General features: G+C 40.5%; 1 pseudogene; it reads right to left on the bottom strand.

Moving 5' to 3' along the window:
- Window positions 1-2594: 2594 nt before the first annotated feature.
- LOC124787759 overlaps window positions 2595-9858 on the bottom strand; it is a 44532-nt pseudogene continuing 37268 nt past the window's right edge.

Here is a 9858-nt window from a genome sequence, read left to right as displayed (position 1 = left end):
TTGGATCTTATTTTTCAAGTATGTGGGAATCCAATGAGCTGCCTGTTTGGATACATTCTTTCTGTATGTCCCATAAGTTTGATTCTTTGGAGACACATTGTAACAAGAGTTTTTAGGATTTTGCCTGGAGGTTTCACACTGGTTTCTGTGTGATGTATTCCATCTTTTATTCTTGGACCTAAGATTTTTACTACAATTTTACATTCTTGCTGTTTTCATGTCTTGTGTTGGACAAAGAGTCTCTCTCATGCATAAAGAAATTCTAATTTGATCACAGTTGTACAATGTTAGATTTTAGAGTTCCAGGAAAAATACTTTTAGTTAACTAAGAGACAGTTTGTATTTTCTGAAGTCTGGATTCTATGGCCTTCTTTTCATTATGATGTTCAGTGGTCTTTTTCACCTAACTATTTAAACTCTTTAACACAGAATACTATGTCATTTCCTATATAAGTTCACCCAGTGCCATTTTGGTATCAGCCAAGAATTTTTTCTCCAGGTGAAATTAGTAGTCCAATTTTCCTAGCTTGCTCCCTTAATATTTCAAATTGCTTTAGCACATCAGTGATGTTTTTGTCAATTAGTAATATGTCATCGGTATAGGTTACACAATATAATTCTATCTTTAAGTTTACGTTCTAGTCAGTGTAATAATGCACCTCCTCTTCTCCATTATCTTACAATTTTCTTAGGGGTATAGTTGAATAGCAATGTGATATGCCATCCCATTTTCATATTCTTATGTCTGTCTTAAATTACACTGCTTGAAAAAAAGTGAGACACTCAGAAGGTGGGGAGAAAACAAATTGAAACATAGCGAATTTAGAGGGTATGTGATGTTATTTCAGTGATAACAAAACAGATTCAAATTTACACGGAACTTATCAGTTTGAGCCCACTTATCAATACAGCAATGCACCCTGTCTGGCCTGGACAGTGCGGGAGGATGTCGTAAAGCTGCTGCATACCCTCCTGAGAAAGGTGATCCACAACTGTTGTAACTGGACATTGCAATCATGGATACAGGCAGTGGGATGGAGTTGACGTCCATGTTGGTCCCATAATGTTCTATCGGGGACAGATATGGGGATTTTGCTGGCCACAGGAGTATATCAACATACGCAGACAATTTAAAGAGACACATACTACATGTGGACAAGCACTGGCCTGTTGAAAAATAGCACCACAATACTATTACACACTGCTGTACCATCAGAGTTCCCTCGGCCATTACAAGCCGTGACCTGAAGTCATACCCAATGGCTCCCCACACCATGGGACTCCTTTGTGACCCCCCCCCCCCCCCCCCCCGCCCCCAAAATGTGGAAGAATGGGACCTCTCCCCATCTCCCCGGGTCACTGTCAAACTTCTCCACGATAGTCATTTGGAGCAGTGCAGGACTGGGACTCATTAGTGAACATAATGTGATGCCATTCATTAGCAGTCCGTACTTCTCGATCATGGTACCACTTCACAAGCAGTCATTTGTTTGGGTGTTAATGGCAGCCTATGCGCAGGACGGCAATTCCATAGTCTGGCTGCTCCTAGCTGCATGACACAGCATGTTGCAAGGAGTCTGTTACAGTGAACTCCTGTTTATCCGAAATGATTGGGACGGTGGCCGGTTCTGATAACGAAAATTTCAGATAAATCAAAGTCCCCCTGTTTTCATATGTGAACACTCCAAATTGCGTCAATATTGTGAAATACGATCGTAACACGTGCGTAGGGTATGTAAAATGTTACTGATACGGTTGCAATTAACCCTGCACTTTTTTACTGAAAAAATTGTGTTCACATGTTGAAAAGGCACCCAACTGTGATTGAAAACTCAAAGTTTTTAAATGCTGTATAACAAAGCTCGTTTATTTTGCATTCTTACAGAAAAAAATCTCCCTTATTTGGCAGCAGGAAAAAAACAGGAGTTTTAATTTTATTACCTACTCTTTTTAATAAAAAATAAACTACTGAACAAAATTATGAAACAAATCTAGAGATTACTCAAAGGAACGAAAAGTCTGTCTAGAGGAACTTTCAAGAAAAGTAAAAAAAAAAAAACTTTTTATGTTATGGACATAGAAGTTCTAGGATGCTTCATTAGAGTTTATTTTTTGGTAACGAAGTCACAAATGTTTTTTTTTTTGTTTTTTTGCTTGAGAAACTATTGCTGCAACAATACATCTCCAATGTTGAAATCAAACTATTTCAGGATAAATCGTCTCCTCCTGTTGGCTGATGTACTCCAGGGCAGTTTGGATCACTTTGTAACAGAATGTGTGAGGAATATTTTTCTCTGATTCATCATCAGAAACATAGTCTTCTGACGCTTTATGATCAGTCACAATTTGGACGATTTCATCCTCAGTCACATGAAAAAATGCCATTTTCCATCCACTCTTCAATGTCTCCGAAGTGTGTGTCTTTACAACCAGCTTCTCCAGTAAATTCACCAAAATTATGTCAGCTTGAGGTTCGGTGTTGCCTCCTCCTTCCCACCACTTAGGTTGCCTTACGATCTAAGAGTTTTTTCCAAGACCTAACAAGAGGAAGTGGAGGAATTAGACTCCAAGCTTCAGCAATCAATGAATGACACTTAAAACATCGATTTTTTAAGAGCTTCCACAAAATCATCTGCAGCATCAATCACACCTATTAAGTATTCCAGCATCTTGCGTCTGTAATGTTTTTCCATCGCCTCAAGAATACCTTGGTCCATCGGTTGACATAGAGATGTGACATTTTGTGGGAGAAATACAACTTTGATATCCCCATCTTGCAGATCACCTGGGTGAGAAGGAGCATTGTCCACAAGAAGTAGCGCTTTTCAAGGAAGTCCATTTCCTGCCATGTAATTTACTACAGCTGGAACAAACTCTGCCTGGAACCACTCTCTGAAGATGGCACTGTTCATACATGCCTTAAGACTGATTCGTGTACCTCAGTGGCAAATTGGTTGGTTGGTGTCTAAATGCTCTTGGTGTTTTGGATTTGCCAATTAAAGTAAGACACAGTTTATGATTGCCAGTGGCATTACTGCAAGCAAGGACAGTAAATATATCTTTGATTTTTTTGGATCCAGAAGCCATTTCTTCTTCTTTAGAGGCAAGGGTTTTCGTTAGCAGGATTTTGTAATTCAACCCAGTTTCATCACATTTGTAAAGTTGATTGCCAGTATAACCTCCTTTGTCAATGATTGTGTGCAGTTTCTTCTTAAAATCAGCATAGCAGCTTCATCCCCAGATAATGATTTGGCACTGATGGCAATTTCATGGATGCCATGCCACTTCTTGAAACGATCCTGCCGGCCATTACTTCCGAGGAATTCTTACTCCGTTCCTTCAATCAGCTCATCAGCTCATTTTGACAAAGTAGAGGACCTGAAACTGACACACCTTTGGCTCTTATTTATTCGTGCCACAAAAATAATACCTCTTCTAACTGAGGATGTGCACCTTTTCTCATTGTTTTTCAAGATTTCACTGCGCTGCCCAATGTTTGGATGGAACAAAATTTTTCAATTCCTGATCGATTTGTCTTCCGATCAGTAATTGTACTCCTACTGTGCAGCCACTTCTGTGGGTGGCTCACCAGCATCAATTCTCTGCAAAGAGTGAAGCTCTTTTTCCAACAAGATCACATTCGTTTTATGTTTCATGCCCATAGTCACGTTCAGTGTTCTTTTTACAGACACTCGACTGAGTCCTTTATGGTTTTTGGCCCCTTTTATCTCTGGACACTTTAAGGCACATAGTGGGAGCACAAAACCTCAAATCAGAAACACACAGATGCACAACTTGACAACACTCGAGATGCACTAGACAAACTTTTGACTTTTGAAACCAGGCTGTGGCAGCCATCAAATGAAAGCATTCAATACATCTATGCCATTTCCTCTGTTCTACCCAAGCCCACGTGTCAACACAACAGAGTGTTGTACGTTCACTGTTAAACACTCAGCTTTGATGTACCGACAACAAGTGGAAAGTGTTAGGCGGCGCACTCTAATTGTCGGTTTCGACAGGGCTATGTTGCGCTGCATAGAACAATACTGTATGTACTGTACTTACAAGGAGTTCCAATAGATGGCAGTGGCATGAAACCATGCAATACGAATAAGAAACACACTAGAGCTTCAACCAACACACGCACGAATTGACGATACTTGGACTTTTGACATGCACCAGTGCACTGATTAGCAGTAGATTGCCAAAAAACACCAGCAAATACTTGGCTCCAGGTGCACGCAAATTAAAACTTGTCAAGTGTCAATCTAGCTAGCCAAAAGTGTAGCTGCACGAGAGTTTACTGTACTTGTTCTCAGATGGCAGTCACAGACGTGAACAGGTTACAATGTACTCAGTACACTACACAGTGATGCTCCCTTGTAGTGGTCTGATGTAGTCAACTGGAACATTGATGATGAGTATGCCCTTACTTTCCAACATCAGGCCACTGTCAGATCCAAATACTCCAAAAATACAGATGTTGCAAGGTTTAACCAGGCAACCAAATGGACATCCACAATGAGGTTTCTTTCAAACTCTCATCAGATAATGCTGTCTCACACCAATATGCAGCACCTTCATATCCTCCAGAGTGATGATTCAACATCTGACGCTATTCGCATCCCTTATATACCACACAATGCTTGCTAAACAGCAATAAAAACAAAGAACACTAATGAATAATGAAGGAAAAGACAGCCTGTTACTTACCATAAAGAAGATACCTTAGGCTGCAGATGGGCAGAATTAAAAGACACTTACATAAAGCTTTCAGCCACAGCCTTCATCAGTAAGTAGTAATCTGTCTTTTCCAACATTGTTGATATTCCTACTGGAGTTTCCATTGTTTCAAGGACACTGATGCTTTTCTGTTAGTGTTTCCTTTATGATGTTTTCTGCATTTTAGCTTTTTTTTAAAAAAGAAAAAAAAAAGAAAGAAAGAAAAAAAGATTTGTTGCTGGAAAACTTCTGAAGTCCAATAAAGGAGTTACAACAGCCATATATGGTTATCTGGTGGACCTTGCAGAACCAAATTCTAGGGCTGAAATGTACTGTTGACCAATGGGCATTAATCAGAATGAATACTAAATAAAAAATTAAATCCAATTTTACACAAAAAACACAGGTTCTATCACTGTTGTTTTTCATTCTATTTTGCTCTTATGTTTGCTATGACTTGTTAAGCAGAAATTTTCTTTCTATCTATAGAGTTACATTTGATGTAATGTATCTTACCTGCATGTTGTTTCTTCTTTCTTCTCACTGCTGCCCCAATCATGGCAAGCAAGTCATCCTCACTGCATTTGCTTCGTATTGCATCTCTGAAACAACAGATAAAACACCCGTTAAACAGTACCAGGCAATTACCACACAGTGAAATGTTGGTACACTAAAAAGGAAGAAAAACTTTGCAGATATCTTCAACAGTAATCTTGTAGTCTGCAGTAGGCAACAGCAGGATAACAAACCCACTGGACAAAATGGGAAAGACATGATAGAAGTTACTTTTATTTTTATAAATAAACAGGTATCTTACACAAATGCTCAAGAGTATACATAAGATCTCGGGCTGAAGAGGTGGAGCAGAAAGTGACATTAGTTTTGTTGAAGAGGGAGTAGTGGAACATAGCACAATTTCTTGCAAAATGACGCCAAATTTATTGATAAACTGTTAATTAATTGCCAAGCTCACTAATGTGACCATTTTACAACAGGTACTTACTGCTTGGAGTATATGTGAATTTTCAGGCTTGCCTGATAGATCTGTTGCAAAAACACTTTGGGTTCCCCACCAGATAACATTATGCAAGTCCCTCCCTCAATATTTCAGTGACACAACGTTTTGGCATCTTCAGGTGGTGGTGATTTCCACCATCACTGCTGCAAGATGCAACTGGCAATTTCCACGTGACAGCTTTGAAATTTATCATGTGGATGACTATGACCATCATATTTAGAATTCAGAGGATTTCATAGAATACCTGAAGATGCTTAAACTAGTACTTTCAGATCTTTTAGTTAGCTCAAATGTTATATCATTACTTACAAAAGTGCCCCTGCTGCCCTCATTAGAGGTTATTAGCAGCAAGTTTGAGAAAGAAATTGTGGTGCTGTTTAAACATGTGCATACCTCATCCTATTTCTTATGTAACACCAACTACTTTGATCAAGTGGACAGTGTTCCCATGGGAGATCCTCTATTTCCCTTAGTAAATATCCAACATTCCTCCTTCTGGCAGAATGCTGAAGAGACATTTGTGGTGTGGCCCACATAATACAGACACTACCTATGTTCCTGCAGCATTTGCACTCGCTCCATCTGAATATTCAGTTCACTGTGGAAGTACAAAAAGATAGCAGCTTACCATTCCTGGATGTCACGGTTAGAAGAAAAGCTGACAGAACACTGGGGCATAGTCTCTACTGAAAACTGATACACGCAGAGTTATATTTGCGGTCCAAAAGTTGCCGTCACCCTGCACAATGTGGTAGTGTCTTACACTCCCTGGCACATAGACCACACGTGATCTCAGATACCGACAGTCTGCCTGGTGAACTGTAACACCTAAGAACAGTGTTCCAGCAGAATGTTTATTCTTGCAAACAGATTTGAAATGTGTTCTGAGCAAAGCAAGTTCAGTGTAGGGATGTAAATGAAGATACTTAGACAAGCACTGCAAATGGCTTTTTTGCCATATTTCAGTGGCATGTTTTCAAAAATAGGAAGAATCGCTAAGAGAAACAGAATCAAGTGTGTTTTTCGTCTACCAGCAAAACTAAGGAATTGTTTGTGTTCAGTTAAAGACAATCTTGACCTTAGAAAACACAGGTCATATATAAGATCTGATGCCATTATGGGAAATCTTATATAGGGCAGACACCTCACATTGTGCAAGAACACTGCGTTCAACAGCGCTGACAAAAATGCCACCCAGTAAATTAGTGGTAGCAGAGCACTGCCTGAATACAGGGCACCACATGTTTCCCAAGAGGACTGAAATTTTATCCTCAGCATCATCACTCTAGGATTGTGTTTTTAAGAATGAGGCATGTATCCATACGATGGGCAATCTTACCAACAGGAATATGGAATTTTGATTAAGCACTGCCCAGAATCCAGCACTGACTGCCATGAAATTAAAACAGTAGAAACCAGATCCTCCGATGTATGACCTGATGCAGCACCTTGCAGAGAGTTAATTCAGCTTTTAACCACACGAGTGTCCAGAAGTGCAGTCATTGCCCACAACACATAAGCAGAAGGCTACTATGAACGGAATTTCCATCCAACTGGGAGTGCCTGTCCACACATTCGTACTCCTGCTTCTAGCCTGACAAATTTCAATTCTGCTGTGCGAATATCACCAGCCACATCTTGCAGCAGTGATGACAGGACCCACCACTACCTGAAGATGATGAACAGTTGTGTTGGTGAAATATTGTGAGGCTTGCACAAAATTATTCAGTGGCAAATCTGAGAAGATTTGTATACTTTATTTTTCTGTGACGGAGGTAATGTGCAGCAAAATGTGATAACTTTCTGCATTTGCCTTTTTGTACATTTCAAAATACCCCAAAAATTGGTGAGAAACACTGAACATATGACATAACCAGATGACATACCCCACAGCATGTGCAGCAGTTGGGGTTGAGTGTAAAGGAATGATTGAGCAGTGCAATACTTTCATTTGAGCAAACAGAGCAAATTTTGAAAACATTTTGTAAATATGATCTGTTGTAAATGTAGATGTTACAAAATTATTGTCCCTGCTGTAATCAAGCAAAAGCAGTTCTGATTTTGTGTTTTTTGCTTCTGTCCCTTCTCTTTTTGTTTACAGACATTAGTTAGTAAAGAAAACATAGGTCATTTAATGGCAATGATGCTATTCTGAAGTTTATACTCATCTACTTGTTATGCAATATGGTAGGTTTTCATTGTACTGTACTTTGCAAGAAATCAAGGAAACTGCAAGGCCGGTAAATAAAATAATAAACTTCAATATAAATACATAATTGTTTAACACAATGAAAGAATACTGCCTGCCAGATGCAAGACTCAAATCCTGAATGCCATCACTAAAGTCGCACATGTGTGTCCGTAGCCACAATGATATGAATACTTGACTTGGGTTGGGATGATCAAGTGTGACAGACCGAGAGGCTCAACCACTGCAAGCATGGCAAGGTACATCATCTGGTGACATTTGTCATTCGCTTTTGACACATTTCCCAACATTTGTATCGTATCCAACATTTGTGATCCCATGTGTCTTGTATTAAATTACTTGTCTCAGGGTCATCTACAGTGCTTTGGAGGTTTTTAAATGTTAATACGCATCACCCTGTCTGTGTGTGTGTGTGTTTATATATACGAAACAAATACTAACAAAGAGATAGAGGGCCTGACCAGTACTTACCTCAGCTCAGTACAGCCGATAGATACACAAAACAGAACAGAAAATTGACGTATCCTAGCTTTCGGAACTTCGTTCCTTCATCAGGGAGGAGAGAGGGGAAAAAAGGGGAAGAAGGGAAAGTGGATTCAGTTATTCACAACCCAGGTTATGAAGCAACAGGGGAAAGGTAAACAGGGAGGGTGGCAAAGATGGAGGCATGGATGTCAGAGGGAAGCCAAAGATAATTCTACTGTAATTACTGTGCCAGCTTCAAACCAAGGAGGATGAATACAGAAGTAAAGAGGCACATAGTATAAAGATAAACGCAACTATGTAGGATGAAAAGATGCATGAATGGCTAAAGAGGAAAAGGAAAGAGGAGAAGACTAAAGAGTAAATGGGAGTGAGGTTGGTTAACGTAGGTTCAGTCCAGGGGGATGGCGGGACGAAAGGATGTGTTGGAGTGCAAGTTCCCATCTCCGCAGTTCCGAGGTACTGGTGTTGGGCGGGAGAAGCCAAATGGCACATATGGTGTAGCAGGTTCCTAGGTCCCTAGAATTATGCTGGAGAGCATGCTCCGCTACTGGGTATTGGACATCTCCTAGGCGGACAGTTCGTCTGTGCCCATTCATGCGCTCAGCCAGTTTAGTTGTCGACATACCAATGAAAAAGGCTGTGCAGTGCAGGCATGTCAGTTGATAAATGACGTGTTGTCTCACATGTGGCCCTGCCTTGAGTTGTGTATGTTTTACCAGTAGCGGGGCTGGAGTAGTTGGTTGTGGGGGGATGCATGGGGCAGGTTTTGCATCGTGGTCGGTTACAGGGGTAGGAACCGCTGGGTAGAGAAGGTGGCCTGGGAATATTGTAGGGTTTGACAAGGATGTTACGGAGGTTAGGGGTCGGCAAAAGGCAACTCTGGGTGGTGTGGGGAGAATATTGTCAAGGGATGATCTCATTTCAGGGCTTGACTTGAGAAATTCATATCCGTGGCGGAGTAATTAGTTGATGTATTCGAGGCCAGGATAATATTGGGTGACAAGGGGGATGCTTCTGTGTGGTCTGGGGGTAGTAACATTGTTGTTGGATGGGGAGGAATGTATTGCTTGGGAGATCTGTTTGTGGACAAGGTCTGCAGGATAGTGGTGGGAGAGGAAAGCACTGATATATAATATAATACAGGGAAACATTCCAAGTGGGAAAAATATATCTAAAAACAAAGATGATGTAACTTACCAAACGAAAGCATTGGTATGTTGATAGATACACAAACAAACACACACACAAAATTCAAGCTTTCGCAACCCACAGTTGCTTCATCAGGAAAGAGGGAAGGAGAGAGAAAGACGAAAGGATGTGGGTTTTAAGGGAGAGGGTAAGGAGTCATTCCAATCCTGGGAGTGGAAAGATTTACCTTAGGGGGGAAAAAGGACAGGTATACACTCGCACACACACACAC

This window comes from Schistocerca piceifrons, chromosome 3 (assembly GCF_021461385.2).
Source record: "Schistocerca piceifrons isolate TAMUIC-IGC-003096 chromosome 3, iqSchPice1.1, whole genome shotgun sequence".
Classification (NCBI taxonomy): domain Eukaryota; kingdom Metazoa; phylum Arthropoda; class Insecta; order Orthoptera; family Acrididae; genus Schistocerca; species Schistocerca piceifrons.
The sequence above is the reverse complement of the archived record's forward strand: the minus strand, read 5'-3'. Positions and strand labels throughout refer to the sequence as shown.